This window comes from Canis lupus, chromosome 19 (genome assembly GCF_011100685.1).
Source record: "Canis lupus familiaris isolate Mischka breed German Shepherd chromosome 19, alternate assembly UU_Cfam_GSD_1.0, whole genome shotgun sequence".
Classification (NCBI taxonomy): domain Eukaryota; kingdom Metazoa; phylum Chordata; class Mammalia; order Carnivora; family Canidae; genus Canis; species Canis lupus.
This window is the reverse complement of record NC_049240.1, coordinates 50625396-50645758: the sequence shown is the minus strand read 5'-3', so window position 1 is coordinate 50645758 and position 20363 is coordinate 50625396. Positions and strand designations below refer to the sequence as shown.

The following is a 20363-nucleotide window of genomic DNA, read 5'->3' as shown; positions in this document are numbered from 1 at the left end:
AATATCTGTTTCCATCTCTTCAGTCTATATTATCTTTAGGTCTGAAGTGAATGTCTTTATGTCTTTTTATTGGAGCATTTGGCTCAATTACATTTAAAGCCATTATTCATATGTGTAGATTTATTGCCATTTTGTCAGTTGTTATTTCTCTCCTTTTGCTCTCTTTCCTTGTGATATCTTTCTTCAGTGTTACACTTAGCTTTCTCTTTGCTTTTTGTGTATCTAGTATAGTTTTCATTTGCCGTCACCATCAGGTGCATATATAACATTCTAGGTAAGTTGATGATCACTTAAGATTGAACACATGCTAAAGGTACTTCATTTTTACTACCTCCTCCACATTTTATGTATGTGTTGTCCTATTTTACATATTTTCTAAGTCCCTTTACATAATATTTTAGATATAATTGCTATTACTATTTTTGTCTTAACTTTGTTACTAGTTTTATAAGTGATTGATCTGTACCTTTGCTTTATGTTGGTGATGAACTCTATTATTTTTGTTAGAATTAAAGGAGAGATAGTTTCCCCAGACTGAGCAATAACCTTGCTCGCTAGAGTATTCTTGGTTGTAGATTTTTTTCCCTTTCAGCACTTCAAATACATCCTGCCACCTTCTTCTAGCCAGAAAAGTTTCTGCTGAAAACCAGCTGATAAACTTAAAGGGTTGTTTATAACTAGTTATTTCTTTCTTGCTGCCTTTAAGAGTCTCTAATTTTTGTTATTTTAATTATTATGTATCTTGGTGAAGAACTCCTTGGGTTTATGTTACTGGGAATTCCTTGTACTTGAATGTTCAAGGAATTGAACCTGAATGTTCATTTCCTTTCCCAGGTTAGGAAAGTTTTTAACTATTATTTCTTAAAATATGCTTTCTGCTTCATTCTCTCTATTCTTCTGGGAATGCTATAATGTAAATATTTGTTCACTTGATGTTCAAGAAATCCCTTAATATATCCTCACTTTTTAATTTTTTTTCTTGTTCAGCTTGGATATTTTACATTACTCTTCTAGACTGCTGATCCATTCTTTGGCATACTCAAATGCATTATTTATTCCCTTTAGTGCTTTTTTAATTTATTGTAATCTTCAATTCTGATTGGTTCTTTTATGTATTTTCTTTCTTCTTATTGAAGTTCTGGGTTCATCCACTTTTCTCTGCATTCTGGTGAAGATCTTTATGACCATTACTTTGACATTTTTTCCAGATAGATTATATCCATTTCATTCTGTTCTTTCATTTGAGCATATTTCCCTGTCTCCCATATTTGACTGTCTGTGCTTGGTTCTATGAATTATGTTAACAGCTACTTCTCTTAAAAGTGAAGTAATAATCTTATACATAGTCATCACTTTTTCTTGGGCCTGGTGACTTCAGCTGACTGGACATCCACCTGTCATGAGCCAAAGCTGAAGGGAGCCTGGGCCAGGGAAGTCCCAGGGCTCTTGGTACAAAAGGCCCATTAGCATAATAGCTGAGGCTTAAGTGGTCACAGGCTGGGGTAGTCCTATAGCTCTCTGTATATAGTAGACCTGGCAGGACAGCTGATACTAAAGTAGACACAAGCTGGGGAGAGTCCAGGGGCTCTCCATCCAGAGGATGCCCTGGCAGGTCTGCTGATGCTTATGTGGGTATGCACCGGGTGGTCCTGGAGTCCTCTGTGCAAGGAGTACCCTGGCAACATGAGTTGGAGGTTCCTAGGGTACTTTGTTTAGGGGATGCCCCTAGGGAGAGGCTGGAGCACACTGGGTACAGGCCAGGGGTCCTCAGGGTACTCTGGACTGGGTCACCCAGGTTAATAGTCTAGAGGTGAAATGTGTGTGGGCAAAAAGCTCCTAGGGTGCTCTTCCCCAAGGGTTCACTGGCAAGTTGTCTGGAGTCAAAGTGGCATGAGTCTGGAGGATTCTAGATTACTCTAGATCTATGTCCCCCCTCCCCCCCCCACCACCACCACAAGGCGCTGGAGCTACAGCGAGCACTGATGAGGGGTGGCCAAATGTATGCCACACTGCAACAGCCTAGGAGGAATGGCTGGGGTTACTGAGGACTAGAAATTTCACAGCAGGAATAGGCCAGCGCTTGGGTAGGCCAGACGGTGCTCCTGTCCATGCTATCCAAGTGGAAGGGGAGTATAAACTGTAGTCCCTTCAACCCAGAGAAAGCTTCAGCAGTCTCCTAGCCATTTGGCAGAATTCTAGGGCTGGGATTAATGTTCCAGTTGCTGTTTTAAACTGTTTTCTTCTTATGCTCCAGGACACCCAAGATTGGTGCGGCCTAGAGGCCTGGGGCTCACCGAGACAACAGGGCAGCCTGGTATCAGGATCCTGCTTCTTTCTGCACTATCAAGGTGGAGGGGCAACATAAATAGTGGGGCTTACCTGGCCTTCTGACCCAGAGGGAGTTCCAATAGCTCTATAGCCATTTGGATTCTAGGGCTAATTCTTTTATATTCTAGTTGCCTTATAAAACTATGGCTTTTTTTCTAGTGCCCCAGGGCAGACAAATCTGTTCATTGTCCCAACTGCAGTTAGCAGTGCTGGTGTGGGGATTCCCTTTGTTACCTTGGCTCCCTCTCTCACTGTTCTCTAGGTGATCTTTTGTTGTGCAGAAGCTATTCAACCCTCAGTTTTAATTCCAGAAGAATTGCTCTATAAATAGGTAGATTCTGTATGTCCATGGAGGTACTGAGTTCAGGGCCTTCCTGTGTCACTAGCTGGGACCCTCTCTCTCAGCACTAATCGTTTTTAATGGCAGCTCTCATCAATTAATGACCTCCCAAGGCCCCACCTTCAAATACTATAATTTTGGGGATTAGATTTTAACACAGGCATTTTAGAGGACATTTATGTTCAGTCTCTAGCAGAATCCAAAGCTAGTTTATGATAAAGGATACCAAAAGCCCTAGAGGAATTTTCACTCTGAGAGAAACGGCTGCCGACTGAATTGCAATACAGATACAGGTGTTTTTATGAGATTAGCACTGGCAGAACTGGTTTCTGAGCGAGGATGTATCTGTAGGTACTGGACCCTCTGAGACAAGAAACAGGCCATCACTGCACAGTGCGTTAGTGTTCCTTGTATTAAAGTGTCATTGTTCAACAGCAGCCACTTAATAGCAATATGGCAGTAGCCTGAACTGATAGGATTTTACATTTCTCTACCTGGTGTTTAGAAGACTGAATTGGTATCTTTTTTTTCCAAGTGAGCCCCAGGATTATTTAGTAAGGTTCAGGAGAGTTTTCCAAATAGAAGCCTATAGAAATTTGATGCTAATTGAAAAAACCAGAGTTCACTATATATAAAGTGTGTAATACTACTTGTATATGGACACCCAATATTCAAATGCTTTACTGAATACATAGTCTTTTTGACATTTTGTATTTTATTAAGTGGCAGATGCCACGTGGGAGTTTGGGAAATTGTTATAAAAAAGGAATTCCTATTCTTCCAAAAACTTACTGAATTAAGAGGAAGAAAATTATCTTAGACATTATATAAGCTCTCCCTCTTATTCCTACTCCTCAAACCTCTTCATCAAAAAAATGGCTTTGCTTCATCCAGGTAAGTCATTAGGAAAAGGTCTAAGTGCATTTCATGCCCAGGGAATGGAGAAATTGTACTTAAAATAATCACTGGGAATTTACTAGTCTTTCAAGCTTTGGAGGAACGGAAAGAGGTGACAGGTAGCCAGGTATATTTTGCTAGAGCTGCCATAACAAAATACTCAGGCTGGGGTGGCTTAAATAACAAAAATTTATTTTTTCCCCTGTTCTGGAGATGACAAGACTAAAACCAAAGTGTTCACAGGTTTTGTTTCTTTTACGACCTCTCTCCTTGGTTTGCAGATGGCCATCTTCTCACTGTAAACTCATATGGCCATTTGTTGGTCTGTTTACATCCTAATCTTTTTTTGTAAGGACATTAGGCATATTGGAATAGGACCTATCCATATGAACTTGGTGGTGGGTCACTTCTACATGCAACAAGATAGCTAGGAACTTCTGGATCTTCCTGAAGCCTTTTCTCCTCTGGATTTGGTGCTATGTTCTTAGTACCTGATAGCCCTCAAATCCCCAAAATTCATGAGCCTGCTGTGTTGGGGCAAGGTGGGCTCAGCTCCTGTTGAATGGTTGAGGAAGAAGGGACGGGAAGTATGTGGGAGTCACTAATTTGTGGAGCTGGTTCTGCCATTCTTAGGTCATGGTGGGAATCAGTTTCTACATAGAAACATTTTGCTATGTCAGTATTCGTTCCTTTTATATTATCGGTTTTCTAATTCAGATATGGAATTGGTTAAAATGGGTTTTGTGGGGAGACTGAGTGTTTCCCACAATAACATGGCATATTTGCCAACAACAACAAAAAGACAAGTAAATGTTAATTATAAACTATTCACACAGGGAATCTGCTTGTAGACACTTTTTGTTTTCCCCCGGGGCCTATCATAGTGCTTCTTAAATATGTTTTGATTGATTACTCTTTGGTTCACCTAGTTTTACAAAATACCTTGAGGCTTCCTCAGGCTGTGTGTAAATGTTTCTTGTGGATGGTCAAGTTTTACAGACCACAGGATTGACTCCATTTATTTTATTTTGTTTTTTAACTCTGAAGGCCATGATTGATCAACTAGATTGAATAGAATTATAAGATTCATGAATTCATGCAAAAAATTACTTTTTTTTTTTCTTAACAAACAGCTGTTGTCAATGATGCGGATGGCTGAAGTTTTATTTGGAAAACAGCAGTTGGTATGAAAACTCTTCTACTGCTTACATTTAAAATATCCCATACAGACACATGGCATGGAGAGGATGTCAAGACTGAAATTTTCTAATATGGGACTTAAACTCTAGCCTGACCTGGAACTCTGCAGGAGGCAGGAACACTACAAGAGCCATTTTTCTTAGATTGTACATGGTAATCTAGATTTTTTTCTCATGGATTTGTATGTGGACCTTCTGATTTTCAAATAAGATCAGTGTCTCTTTTTAATGAGGAATAGAAGGAAAGGGACAAAAAAAATCTAAAATAAGAGATTAGTCTTCAGGAAGAGCATTTTAAAAAATAATTTTAGTGGTAGCTAAAAACGTTTTCTTCCTAAATTTTATGGGAAATTTTATTCTTCTAAGAGACTGAGAAATTCCCTGGCTAGAATAAGAACTTAGGGCACATTGCCTCCTGGATCTCTTATGGATCTCTCTGAGGAAGAGGAGAATTAATAATGGTAATGCAGTAGCTACAATTATTGGATACTTTTAATGTCCTAGGTGTTTTTACAAACTTTATTTAGAAAAATAAAATTTAGGTTAAATCAAGAATCTGAACTCAGTGTCTGGCTCCAATGCTGCTGCCTTTAAGCATGCTCTTTACTAGTGCATTATACCACGGGTTGCCTCAAAAGTGTCCCTTCTCTAGCTCAAATGGAATTCTTCTAAGCCTTGATTACTTAAGAAATAGAAAATGAGGTACTATTACCCTCCTTTGCCTACTTTTCCTTTGTCTCCACTTTCTATATAACCCACCAGTTCCTGCTTTGAACCTTACTAAATTTGAGGAAGACTCAGCCAAAATTAAGGCTTGGAACCATGAGTTAGGAGCCTGCTGTGGAGAGGGAAGATAGCAGAGTGTCAGGATCTTGAGTTCTGCTTATCCAACAGACACACTGAAGGAATAGCTACATGTACTGCAACTAACTCTGAAAACTCCCTGAAGACCAGCACAACAGATATTCGACTGTATTATAAAGGGAAGAGAGGTAGAAACACAGAAAACAAATCCTTTGTGGACAGGATCAGACATCACAGATCAGATCTCACCCTTGGCACCTCCTAGCCAAGGGGATGAATACAGGGAACAGGAGCCCCACCCCCCCCCCCAATGTCTGGCTTCAAAAGTTGGTACAATTTAATTCAGGGAGAGCTATAGGAAATGGAGACTGCACCCTTAATGAACCAGCACACTTAATAACTCAGCCTGAGACCTAGCATAGAAGAACACTGTGAAATGTGCCTGGGGTATACATAAAGGAGATTATTAATTTTATTATATATGCTAGAGGGTCAGGGACCTTCAGGAGATTTCTCTAGAAATGGATGCTTGGAGAGCCAGCACTAACCCTCTCCCCATCTACCGTGCTAGCACCAACTGTCCTACCTCAATATTTTCTCACAGATAGACTTCACAAACTCTTATAGGTGCCCCTCCAAAGTGGAAATTAGGAAGGCTAACTCCACACATCAGCATACCTGCAGTTCCTATGCAGGGACTGTCAGCTGGCTGCACAGATAATAAATCCTGCTTTTTGGTGCAGCCATAGCTAGCATACTGGCTCATTGTAGCCAGCAAGGCTAAGGGCCAGCCCTACCGCCCAGAGCAATCACACAGCTTAACCACAAAAGGAGGGTACATGTAGCCCACACAGGAGATATCCCCTGGAGCACCTGGTTCTGGTGAAAAGGGGGGAATGCACTAGAGGACAATTTCTACAATTCCACTACTTTCAAGATCAGTAGATGTAGCTGATCTACCTAATACGTAGGATAATATAAAGAGACTAAATGAAGAGACAGGAATTATAACCTAATAAAAATCATACAAATAAGAGCCTAAAGGAAATGAGCAATATGCCTAATAAACAGTTCAAAGTAATGATAATAAAGATTCTCACCAGATTTGAGAGAATACTGGGTCAACTCAGTAAGAACTTCAAGAGATTAAAAATATAAAAAAAGCTTCAGAGCTGAAAAATACACTAGAGGGAATCAACAGCCAATTGGAAGATGCAGAATATTGGATCAGTGATCAAGAATCTATGGAATGGAAAGAAAAAAGAAAAAAAAAGTTCAGGGGCCTCTACAGTATCAAGCATAATAACATTCACATTATAGGGATGTTAAAAGGAAGAGAGAAAAGAGGGCAGAAAATTTAGTTGAAGACAGAACAGCCAGAAATTTCCCTAATCTGGGGAAGAAATAGACCTACATGTCCCAGATTCACAAACAGCCCCAAACAAGATGAACCCAAGGAGAACCACACCAAGATACATAAGAATTGACATGGCAAAGTACTGATAAAGAGAGCTTTTAAAGCACCAAGGGAAAAGAAAACAGTTACACAGAAGGGAAGCCCTATGGTATATCAGCTGATATTCCAGCAGAAACATTACAGTCCAAAGGAAGCAGCATTACATAAAGTACGGGAAGAAAAAAGCCTACAACCAAGATTACCAAGCAAGACTATCATTCAGAATAGATGGAGAAACTTTCCCAAACATACAAAAATGAGTTCATCACCACTAAATTGGCCTCACAGGAAATGTTAAGGTGATTTAAATGGAAAGTAAAGCCAATAGCTAGAAGAAAATTATGAAAGGAAAAAAAAAGTTCACACATAAAAACATAGTCAAAGTAGTAAGCAAAATATAAAGCTAGTATGGTAACTATAAATCAAAAATTTTTGAAACACAAGAGAAAGGAATCCAAGCATAATTCTAAAGAAACTATCAAACTGCAAGAAGAAGGATGCCTGGGTGGCTCAGTCAGTTAATCATTTGCCTTCAACTTGGATCATGTTCCTGGAGTCCTGGGATTGAACCTGCCGTAGGGCTCCCTGCTCAGCAGGTAGTCTGCTTCTCCTTCTCCCCTTGCTTGTGCTCTCTCATTCTCTCTCTCTCTCTCTCTCAAATAAATAAAATCTTAAAAAAAGCTGCAAGAACAAAAGAACTACAAAAACAAAAAGAACAAAATGGCAAGTAGTATGTTCCTATCAATAATTCCTTTAAATATAAATGGACTAAAAGCTCTAATCAAAAGACATAGGCTAATAACTAAATGGATTTTTTAAAGACCCATCTATGTGCTTCTATGTAAGAGAATCTACACATCTAAAGATACAGACTGAGAGTAAAGGGAAGAAAAAAATATACTATGCAAACATTTAAAAACAATCAGGGTAGCAATATTTTGATCAGACAAAATAGACTTCAAAAGCTATAGCAAAAGACAAAGAAGAGGGCAGCCTGGGTGGTTCAGCAGTTTAGCACCTCCTTCAGCCCAGGGCACGACCCTGGGGTCCTAGGATCGAATCCCCCGTCGGACTCCCTGTATGGAGCCTGCTTCTCCCTCTGCCTGTGTCTCTGCCTCTCTGTGTGTGTGTGTGTGTGTGTGTGTGTGTGTGTCTCTCATGAATATTAAAATCTTAAAAAAAAAAAAAAAAAAGACAATGAAGGACACAATATCCTTCAAGGATCAATCCAACTAGAGGATATAACTATTGTAAATATCTGTGCTCCCAACCTATGAAGACTTAAATATGTAAAGCAAATATTAACATAAACAGTGACAAACTCACAGTAACAGTAGGGGACATTAACACCCTACTTACTTCAACGGCTGGTTTAGGCAGAAAATCAATAAGAAAACTGGCTTTGAATGACACATTGGACCAGAAGGACCTAATAGATATGTACATTTAGGTAGAACATTCCATCCAAAAACAGAATACATATTTTCATATGCACATGGATACTCTCCAGGATAGATCACATGTTAAGACACAAAACAATTCTCACTAAATAGAAGATTAAAATCCTATTAAGCAACTTTTCTGAAAATAACACTATGAAATTAGAAATGACAAGAAAAAAAATCTGGAAAACAACAAAAATATATTGAGACTAAATAACATACTACTAAACAAATGGGTCATCCAAGAAATAAGTGAAATTTTTAAGAAAACATGGAGACAAATTAAAATGAAATCACAATGGTCCAAAATGTTTGGAATGAAGCAAAAACAATTCTAAGAGGGATGTTTATAGTATTAAAGGGCTACCTCAAAAGGGAGAAAAAAAATCTCCACCTAATTAACACCCAAAAGAGGTTTATTTAAAAGTGAGCAAAAGGAAGGAATAAAGACCAGAGCAGAAATAAATGAAATTGAGACTAGAAAAATATAAAAGACCAATAAAACTAAGAACTGGCTCTTTGAAAAGATAGAGGACAAAAATAAATAAAATTAGAAGTGAAAGAGATGAAACAACCTAGAAGAAACAGATAAATTCCTAGAAATATACAATCTTCCAAATCTGAATCAGGAAGAAATAGAAACCTTGAATAGACTGACTACTGGTAATGAATTTGAATTAGTAAGAAAAAAAATTCCCAACAGACAAAAGTACAGAGCAGATGGGTTCAGAGGTGAATTTTATGAAACACTTAAAGAAGAGTTAATACTTCTTTTTCTCAAACTATTCCAAAAAGTAGAAGAGGAAAGAAAACTCCCAAATTCATTCAATGAGGCCTATAGTACCCTGATACCAAAACCAGACAAAAATACTACAGAGAAACCTACAGGCCAATATCTCTGATTAACACACATGCAGAAATCCTCAACAAAATATGAGCAAACATTAAAGCAATTTTTCATCATTATCAAGTAGGATTTATTCCAGAGATGCAAAGGTGGTTCAATATTCACAAAAATCAATGTGCTATATATATCACATTAACAAAAGGAAGGATAAAACCTATATGATCATCTCAATAGATGCAAAAAGAGCATTTCACAAACTAAAACATCCATTCATGATAAAAAACAAAGTGGGCTTAGAGGAAACAAACCTTACATAATAAAGGCCATTTGTGACAAACTCACAGCTAACACATCATAAACAGATCAAAAACAGAGCTTTTCCTCTAGATCAAGACTAAGAGTAATGTCCACCATTGACTTCTTTTATTCAACATTAGCACTGGAATTCCTAACTGCAACAATCCTACACGTAAAAGAAATAAAAGGCATCCAAATTGGTAAGAAGAAGTAAACTGTCATAATTTCCAGATGACACAGTATATTGTATGTATACTACAATATACAAAACCCTAACGACTTCACAAAAAAGCTTAGAATTCAGTATAGTTTCAGAATGCAAAACTAATATACAGAAATGTTGCATTTCTTCTACACGATACAAATGATCCAAGAAATTAAGAACGTCTGATTTATAATTGCACCAAAAAGTGTAAAATACCATGGAATAAATTTAATCAGGCAGGTAAAAGATTTATATTCTTAAAATTAATGAAAGAAATAGAGGATGAAGGGTGGCACAAACAAATGGAAAAATATACCCTACTCATGGATTGGAAGATTTCAGGTCATTAAAATGTTCATAATATGCAAAGTAATCTACAGATTCAGTTCAATCCCTGTGAAAATACCATAACATTTTTTCACAGAACTAGAAAAAATACTAAAATTTGTATGGAACTAAAGACTTCAAAGAGCCAAAGTAATCTTGAGAAAGAAGAGCAAAGCTTGAATTAATACAATCCCAGATTGCAAGATATACTACAAAGCTATAGTAATAAAAACAATAAGGTACTAGCATAGACATGTAGATCAATAGAACATGATAGAAAGCTGAGAGATAAACTCCACAAGGTTAATTGATCTACAATAAAAAAGGCAAGAATATACAGTGGGGAAAAAATCTTTTCAATAACTAATGTTGGGGAAAATTAACAGCTGCATGTAAAAGAATAAAACTATACTACTTTCTTAGACCATACACACACACACAAAAAAAACCACAAAATAGATTAAAGATGTAAATGTTAGCCCTGAAACTACAAAATTCCCAAGAGAAAACATAGCATAATTTCTTGGGCATCACCATTAGCAACTTATTTACAGATATGTCTCCTTAAACAAGAGGAACAAAAGCAAAAATAAAGTATTTGGACTATAACAAAACAAAAAGCTTTGCAAAGCACTGGATACCAACATTGAAACAAAAAGGCAGCCTAGTGAATGGGAGAATGATACATCTGGTAAGAGGTTAATATCCTAAGTATACAATTAACATACAACAAAAATCTAATTTAATGATGTGCAAACAACCCACATAGACATTTTTTCCAAAGAAGACAGCCTACAGACATATGAGAAGATGCTCAACATTACTAATCAGGAAAATGGAAATCAAAACTACAGTGAGATATCACTTTTACCAGTCAGTGAGAAAATGGAACCCTAATGCACTGTTACTAGGAATATAAATTGGTATTAGCCACTGCAAAAAACAGTATGGATATTCCTCCAAAAAATTAATTTATAAATACATGATCCAGTAATTCTACCACTAGTATTTACCAAATAAAAATCAAAACACTAATTCAAAAAGACATGTGCACTATGTTTATTGTAGCATTATTTGCAATAGTCAAAATATGGAAGCAACCCAAATGTCCATTGATAGATGAGTGGACAAAGATGTGGCGTGTGTGTGTATTTTTATATATATTTATATATATATATATATTTTTATATATATTTTTATTTATATATATATAGCAGAGACCCCGACTCAGGGTTCAATCCCAGGCCCCTGGGATCGTGACTTGTTTTATTTATTTATTTTATTTATTTATTTTATTTATTTTTTTTACACTCAAATGAGGCCTTAGGCAGGCAAGGCGTTAGGACTTTGTGGTGTTTAACGTAGGGCAAGGGCAGAAAAGGGAGGGTGGGCTGGGGGGGTGGGCAGAGTTTATCCCAGTTCTACCTCACCACTCTTTAGGTATTATGGTCAAGTCTCAAGATGTTACAAGGTACAAAGTAGTTGGCTAAAAATACAGCCAGAGGTCTGTACTTCTCTTCTTTCCTGCATCTGTGAGATGACAGCTTTCAAGCATCCAGATGAGGACCACATTTTGACCTGAGTTGGGTAAGCATGAGGGATCCACTGAGTCATGGGAGTTGGGGAGCAGGCAGGGAAAGGGACTCAGAGCAGGGGTAAGATTTATGCCCAAGAGAGCTGGTCACCTCTACAGCCTTCAGAATCTTGGTCTGTTTGGTGGTGGGGGGCGGGGGGAGGTTGGGCAGAGAAGGTTTAGAACCACTGGGAGGCTTCCAATGTGGCTGTCCAGGGAGGTGGGATGAGCTGGATGAGTGTCCTTAGCAACAACCGTGGAGCTCACTGATGCTTTACTCTTACAGGTACTTATGCCAACAAGAGCCTGTGGTCCTCGCCCAACTGCCATCTGCACACCCTAAGATCATCTCCCTCCAGCGTGCCCCCACTCTGCCTGACAGTGCCCAGCCAAGGGCTGATCCATGCCCAACACTCCTAGCCAGCCTGCTGTTTGCTTGAAATCCCATCCCAGAAACTGGAGTACTTTGGAGACTGGGTGAACAAGTCTCCAGAAGAGATTTTGGCCTCCCAAGGAATTTCCCATTGTGGACTTGCAGGGAGGGTGGAGGAGGGCACATGGGCTGAGTGGATAAGGGCAGCCCAGAGCCAGCCAGGCAGTTTTATTGAAATATTTTTTTAATTTTTAAATGTATATATGTATATGTGTGTGTATATATATATATATACACACACACACACACACACACAAAATGGAATATTACTCAGCCCTAAGAAGATTTTTAATGGAATATTACTCAGCCCTAAAAAGATTTTTTCCCATTTGTCACATCATCTATGGATGTAAAGTATATTATGCTAAGTAGAATAAGTTAAAGACAAATGCCATATGTTGTCACATATATGTGGAAAATTAAAAGGCAAAAAACAGATTCTTAAATACAACAAACAAATTGGTGGTTGCCAGAGGGGAAGTGGATGGGGTGATTGGTGAAATTAACAAAGGGGAGTAAAAGGTACAAATTTCCAGTTATAAAACACAGATGAAAAGTACAATATAAGTAATATAGTAATATAAGTATAATATTACAATATTTTGTAATATCTTGGGTCACAGATGGTAATTATAGTGAGCACTGAGAATTGTTGAATCAATATGTTGTACACCTAAAACTAATATATATCTATATGTTCATTATATTTCAGTTTAGAGAAATACAAATTGCTGAAAGGAGAAAATCCACAACCATGAATGATCTACCTGCCAAAGTAATCATTCAGAATTGAAAAAAAATACAGGAGTTCATCATCACAAGGCAAGCCTTACCATATAAAAAATAATAATAAAATAATAAAAAGTTAAAAGGAATGCTTTAAGTGGAAAGAATAGGACATAATTAGAAAGAATAAAATTCTGCAAGAAGTATTTCACTGTTAAAAACACAAAAAAGTAAATTAATCATTATAAAGCCAGTATGGAAATTATAACATAAAAGTAGTAGAATCAAATATATCTATAATTAGTCAAGGATACATAAAATAAAAAGATGTGAAATAGGACATTTTATGTTTATACATAAAACACGGAAGAGAATAATTTTTGATACTTTTAGAATGTGTCTACACTTAAGTGACCATCAACTAAGTATAGATTGATGTACACATAGGATGTTTTACATGAACCTAGTGGTTTTTGATTTGTAGTTGATACACAAAAAAAATAGAGTTACCCAAGCATAACACACACACACACACACAAAACAATATACACAATGGCAAAAAATACATACCTGTTAATAATTACTTTAAATGTAAATCAACCAAATGTTATCAAAAGACATAGGATAACTGCATAGATAAACATGAACATCATACGCTGCCTGCAAGAGACTCACTTCAGACCTAAAGACACATACAGACTGAAAGTGAAGGGATGAGAAAAGATATGCCATGCAAATGAGAGGTTAAAAAAGAAAGCTGGAGAAGTAATACTTTTTTTCCAGACAAAATAGACTTGAAAACAAAAACTGTAACAAGAGACATAAAGGTCATTACATAATGATAAAGAGATCAATCCGACAAAAGGATATAAAATTATAAATATCTATGTACCCAACATATGAGCACCTAAATACATAAAGCAAATACCAACAGACACAAATGGAGAAATGGTCAGTAAAACAATAGTAGTGGGGAACCTTAACACTCACTCATATCAGTGAATAGATCATCTAGACAAATTTAAAAGTCTATAAGGAAACAATGACTTTGAACAACACATTACAACAGATGGATTTAATAGGTAAGCACAGAACACTCCGTCCAGAAACAGAATACACAGTCTTTTCAAGTGCACATGGATATTCTCCAGGATAGATCACATTTTAGTGATCAAACAAACAAAAAAAAATTGAGTTAAGATTTTATTTATTCATGAGAGAGATTGAGAGAGAGGGGCAGAGACACAGGCAGAAGGAGAAGCAGACCCCATGTAGGGAGCCCGAGTGGAACTCCATCCCAGGATCATGCCGTGGGTTGAAGGCAGGTGCTAAACCACTGAGCCACCCAGGGATCCCAATAGCTCTCAAGTTTAAGAAGATTGAAGTCCTATTGAGCAACTTTTCTGACCAATGGTATGAAACTAGAAATGATTTTGGACAAAACACAAACACATGGAAGCTAAAGAACGTAATTACTTTACCAACCAATGGGTCACCCAAAAAATGGAAGGGGAAATCCAAAAATAAAAAGACCAATGAAAATGGAAATTCAACTGTTTAAAGTCTTTGGAGTGCAGCAAAAGCAGATTAAGGACATTTATATCAAAACAGGGCTACCTCGAAAGATGAGAACTCTCTAATAATCTAACTTTATACTAAGAGGAAGTAGAAAAAGGAGAAACAAAGCCTAAAGTCAGTAGAATGAAGGAAATAGTAAGATCAAGGTAGAAATGAATGAAATAGAGACTAATAATAGAAAAAAATGAAACCAAGAGCTTGTTCTTTGGAAAAGTAAAATTGATAAACTTTTTGTCAGAATGACCAAAAAAAAAAAAAAAGATTCAAATCAATAAAATTAGACATAAAAGAAAAAATAAGGGCGTAGAGAAAGAGTGCCCAAGATAGTGACATAGGAAGACCCTGAACATACCTCCTCCATGGACATACCAAATCTCCAATAAGAATTCCTCTTGGAAACGAAACACACACACACACACACACACACACACACACACACACACACACACAAAACCCTGGGGGTTGACTAAACAACTTCTATACCATGAAGATAGAGGTACCACATAGTCCGTAAGAGAAATGGAAATACAGTAATGACCGTGAATCCCCTTCCCAACATTCTGAACTGCAGTGGGGAGGGATAGTACCGTGTGACTGTGAGCAAATTCATCCATATTTTTAGTCACGGATAAAAGTTGTGGCTTGAAAGGACAACCATAACAAAGTATCCCTCTGCCAAACAGTGGGGGGCCTGCTGGAACTCTTTCTGGTGTCAGAGGGGCTGGCAAACACCACAGTTTACATTCCCTCTCCACTTTGATAGCACACACGAGGGCAGGGATGAAGTACACTGGCCTGCCTCTTCAGCACCATTGGGCCCTTAATCCATACCAATGGCAGGTGCTCTGGGACATAGGGAAAAAGAAAATTGTATTTTAAAAGATCAATTAGAATATAAAGGAATAGCTTTAGGACTCTACCAAATGGTGGAAGAGCCATAGAACATTCTTCAGAGTTGGAGGTGCTGGCCAGAGCCATCTCCCTTTCACCTTGATAGTGCAGATGGAACAAGATCCAGGTGCCTTAGTTCAAATTCTGCCTCAGCAAGCACCAGTCATCCACCCGAGGCAGCCCTAGTGGAACATACACTGGGACATACCTGGACAGCATCCCCTACAGTTACAGCCACCTGGCCAAGGTGACACAGGCATAAAGCAACCTGAAATACAATAGCCTGCACATCTTCACCTCTGGATGATGTATCTCTGGATCTTCCAGTCCACACTTGCTTTATCTCCAGTTGTGTCCCAGGTCTTCCCCTTGTGAGGGTACCCTCAGACCTCCCAGCCAGTACCCCTTTTATCTCCAGCCATCCCATGAGGGCAACCACTCCATGGAAGAGCCCAGGCTCCTTCTAACTCATGCCCACTTCAGCTCTAGCCCTCTTGTCAGGTCACCCCCATAAACCTTCAAGAAGCCCAGGTTTATAACTACTTTAGCTGTCATGCTAAATAGCTGGTATACTAAAGGATCGATCAAAAGAATCCTATGGATCTTATCCATTCTTTTATTAATGTAGAGTATCACATTGATTGATTTGTGAATATTAAACCTCCCAGGAGCCCAGAAATAAATACCACCTGATGTGGTGAATGATTCTTTTAATGTTCTGTTGGATTCAATTTGCTAGTATTTTATTGAGAATTTTTGTATCCATGTTCCTCTGGGATATGGCCTATAGTTCTCTTTCTTAGTGCAGTCTTTGGTTTTGATATCAGAATACTGTTGGCCTTATGGAACGAATCTAGAAGTTTTCCTTCCATTTCTATTTTTTAGAACAGTTTGAGAATAGGTATTAATTCTTTCTCAAATGTTTAGTAGAATTCCCCCTGTGAAACCATCTGGCCCTAGACTTCTGTTTGTTAGATTTTTGATTACTAATTCAATTTATTTGCTGGTTATCAATTTGTTCAAGTTTTCTATTTCTTCCTGTTTTAGTTTTGGTAGTTTAAATAAAAACTTGGAAAAATACAGACAAAGGAAGCCAAGCATAACACTAAAGAGAATCACCACAGAAAATAAGGAGAATGAGAGATTAAAAAAAAAAAAAAAAAAGGAACAGAGGAAAACTATAAAAACAACTAGACAACATTAGTAATATGGTTATAAGGATATACCAATCAATAATTAAATGTATATGGAGTAGATACTTGAGTTAAAAGACCTAGCATTGCTGAAAGGGATAAAAATAGTATCCACCTATATGCTGCCTACAAGAGATTCAATTCAGACCTAGAAACATCTATACACTGAAAATGGAGGGATGGAAAAAGATATTCCACTTGAATGGAAGTAAAAAAGGCATTGTAGCAATATTTACATCATACAAGGTAGACTTGAAAACAAAGGTTGTAACAAGATACAGGGAGGGCATTACATAAGGATAATGACTGATCCAACAGGAGGGTCTAAAAATTGTAATTATCTGTGAACCCAAAGAGGAATGTAGTTAAAGAAGCTCTATGAGAGAAACTTAATGCATTACAGACCTATCTCAAGAAACAATAAAAAAATCTCAATCTAATTTTACACCTAAAGAGACTAGAAAAAGAATAACAAAGAAAGCCTAAACTTCTAGAAAGAAGGAAATAAAGATCACAGTGGAAATAAATGACACTAAATGAAAAAAAAAATAATGTAACCAAAAACTGGTTCTTTGAAATGATAAACAAAATTGATAAACCCTTAACCAGACTCATAAAAAAATGAGAGGACCAAATAAAATTAGAAATGTAAGAAGTAACAACCCATACCACAGAAATAAAAAAGATTATAAAATATGAAAAATTATAGGGCAATAAATTAGACAAGCTAGAAGATATGTAAAATTCCTAGAAATACACAATGTTCCAAAATAGACTCAGAAAGACAGAAAATCTGAAGAGATTACTAGCCACAGAATTGAATCAGTAAGCAAAAAATTCTCAACAAGTAAAATCCAGGACCATATAGATTCATAGGTGAATTTTACCAAGTACTTATTTTAAGAAGATTTAATACCTACCCTCCTCAAACTATCCCAATAAATAGAAGAGGAAAGAAAGCTTTCAAATTTATTCTTTGAGTCCAGCATTATTTTAATACCAAACCAGAAAAATAAACATGCAAAGAAAACTACAGACCAATGTATCCTTAATGATCAAAAGTTCAAGATCTTTAACAAACTATTAGCAAACTGATTTTGACAATACATCAAAAGAATCATTCAGCATAGTCAAGTGGGATTTATTGTACAGATGCAAAGATATTTCAATATAAGCAAATAAATCAACATGACACATGGTGTTAACAAGAGAAAGGAAAAAAACATATGATCATTTCAATAAATGTTGAATTTTGTTAAATGCTTTTTTTCCCATCTATTCATGATAAAAATTCTCAATACAGTGGGTTTAGGGGGAATATCTCTCAACAAAATAAAGGTTGCATATGAAAATTCCAGATCTAACATCTCACTCGATGGGGAAAAATAGAGAGCTTTACCTGTAAGATCATGAACAAATATATCCACTCATCATTATTATTTGAAGTAGTACTGAAGTCAAAGCCACAGAATTTAGAAAATAAAAAGAACTGAAATGCATCTAAATTGGTAAAGAAGTAAAATTGCCACTATTTGCAGATGACATGATAATATAGGAGACTAAACACTCCACCAAAAAAAGTAATAGAATAAATGAATTCAGTAAACTTGCAAGACACAAAATTAATACAGAGTAGTCTGTTGCATTACTATATACTAATAACAAAGTAGCAAAAAAAGAAATTATGGAAACAATTCCATTTACAATTATACCAATAAGTATAAAACACCTGGGAATAAATTTAACCAAGGAAGTAAAAGACCGGTACTCTAAAAACTAAAAGATACTGGATAAAAGAAATTGAGGACAACACAAATGAATAGAAAAATATACCCTGCTCATAGATTGGAAAAATAGTTAAAATGTCCATTCTACCTAAGCAATTTACAGATTCAGTACAAACCTATCAAAATATCAATTGCATTTTCTTGAATCCGGACTAATCCTAAAATTTGTATGTAACCACAAAAGACCCCGAAGAACCAAAATAACCTTAAGAAAGAACAACAAATCTCTGGTATCATAATCTCAGGTTACAGGATATAGTAAAAAGCTGTTAGTGAAACAGTATGTTACTGGCACAAAAATGAACATATAAATCAATAGAACAGGATAGAGAGCCCAAAAATCAACCCATACTTATATGCTCAGTCTACAACAAAGGAAGCACAAACATACAATGGGGAAAAGATAAATAGTACTTCAACAAATAGTATTGGGAAAACTGGACCACTTTTTCAATATACACAAAAACTCAAAATGAATTAAAGACCTAAATTGAGACCCCACACTATTAGATTTCTTAAAGAGAACATGAATATGAGTCTTTGGGCAAGAGTCTAAGTGATATGTTTATGGATAGGTCTCCTCAGGAAAGGTGGTGGTGATGGTGGGCAAAATAAACCACTGGGACTACATATACACATATACACACAAAAGCTTTTAAACAGCAGGAAAAAAGGCAGCCTACAGAACAAAAGATATTTGCAAATGTTATATCCAAGAAGGGGTTGATATCCAAAATATATAAAGAACTTAGATGACTCAACATCAATAAAACGATCCAATGTAAAAATGGGTAGAAGACCCGAGTCAACATTTTTCCTAAGACATGCAATGGCCAACAGACATATGAAGTGATGCTTGGCATCACTAATCATCATAGGAAATATTAAAATCTAATGCAATAAAAAAACAATCCACACAAAAAATCACCACAATTAGATACCACTTCTCACCAGTCAGAATGGCTAGTATCAAAAAAGACAAGAAATAACAAGTGTTGGCAACAATGTACAGTAAAGGGAACCCTCATACGCTGTTGGTGGAAACGTAAATTGGTACAACGACTGTGGAAATGAATATGGGCATTCCTTAAAAAGTTTAAATAGAAATACCATATGATCCAGTAATATCACTACTGAATTTTAACCCCAGAAATTGAAAACATTAATTCAAGAAGCTAAAAGCACTCCTATGTTTACGACAGTATTATTTATAGTAGCCAAGATGTGGAAGTAACCTAAGTGTCCACCAATAAACGAATGGATAAAGAAGTAGTGGTATGTACACACAGTGTAATATTATTCATCCACAAAAAAATGGAGATCTTGCCATTTACAACAACATGGATGGACCTAGATGGTATTATGCTAAGTGAAATTAGTCAAACAGAGAAGGAAAAATACTGTAAGATTTCACTTGCATGTGACATCTAACAAACAGAAGCAGACTCAAATACGGAGAACAAAATGGTGTTTTCAAGAAGGGAGGAGAGTGGGAATATGGACAACACTGTCTAAGGGATGAAGAGGTAGAAACTTATTAAGTCTGTAAATTGGGGAGGTGAAAAGTACAGCACACACAATATAGTCACTGTGACGACAGATGGTACCTGTAGTTATCATGGTAAGCACCGTCTGATGTATAGAATTGTCCATCATGATGTTGTACCTCTGAACAAATACAGCACTGTTGTCAACTCTACTTCAATTTAAAAAATGTAACAAACTACATAATATAGTTTCCACTTTGGGTCCTTCCTGAATTAACCCGGTCATCACTTATGGAATATTTTCTTTTGATGAGGAGTTGTGAAAAAGGAGTCATACCCTTAATTTAACTATAATTATGAACGTTTAGTGAACTGTTTTTTTTTTTTTAAGATTTATTTATTTATTCATGACACAGGGGGTGAGGGGGTAGAGACAGGCAGAGGGATAAGCAGGCTCTTCTCAGGTGTCCAATGCAGGACTGGATCCTGGGATCATGACCTGAGCCGAAGGCAGCTGCCCAACTGCTGAGCCACCCAGGTGTCGCTAGTGAAC

General features: G+C 36.8%; 2 long non-coding RNA genes across 4 annotated transcripts in view; one reads left to right on the top strand and one right to left on the bottom strand.

Moving 5' to 3' along the window:
* LOC102156837 overlaps nucleotides 1-12332 on the top strand; it is a 53343-nt gene extending 41011 nt beyond the window's left edge. Inside the window, exons 6-8 of one of the 2 annotated variants that reach the window (XR_005374313.1) lie at nucleotides 4699-4749; nucleotides 11583-11729; nucleotides 12002-12332. This is a non-coding gene — a long non-coding RNA (uncharacterized LOC102156837). Of the gene's footprint in view, nucleotides 1-4698; nucleotides 4919-11582; nucleotides 11730-12001 lie in introns of both variants that reach the window. The other variant, XR_005374312.1, reaches the window with a different exon arrangement.
* Nucleotides 1-20363, bottom strand: part of LOC111091196 — a 131936-nt gene that overhangs the window by 51542 nt on the left and 60031 nt on the right. The window lies entirely within an intron of this gene.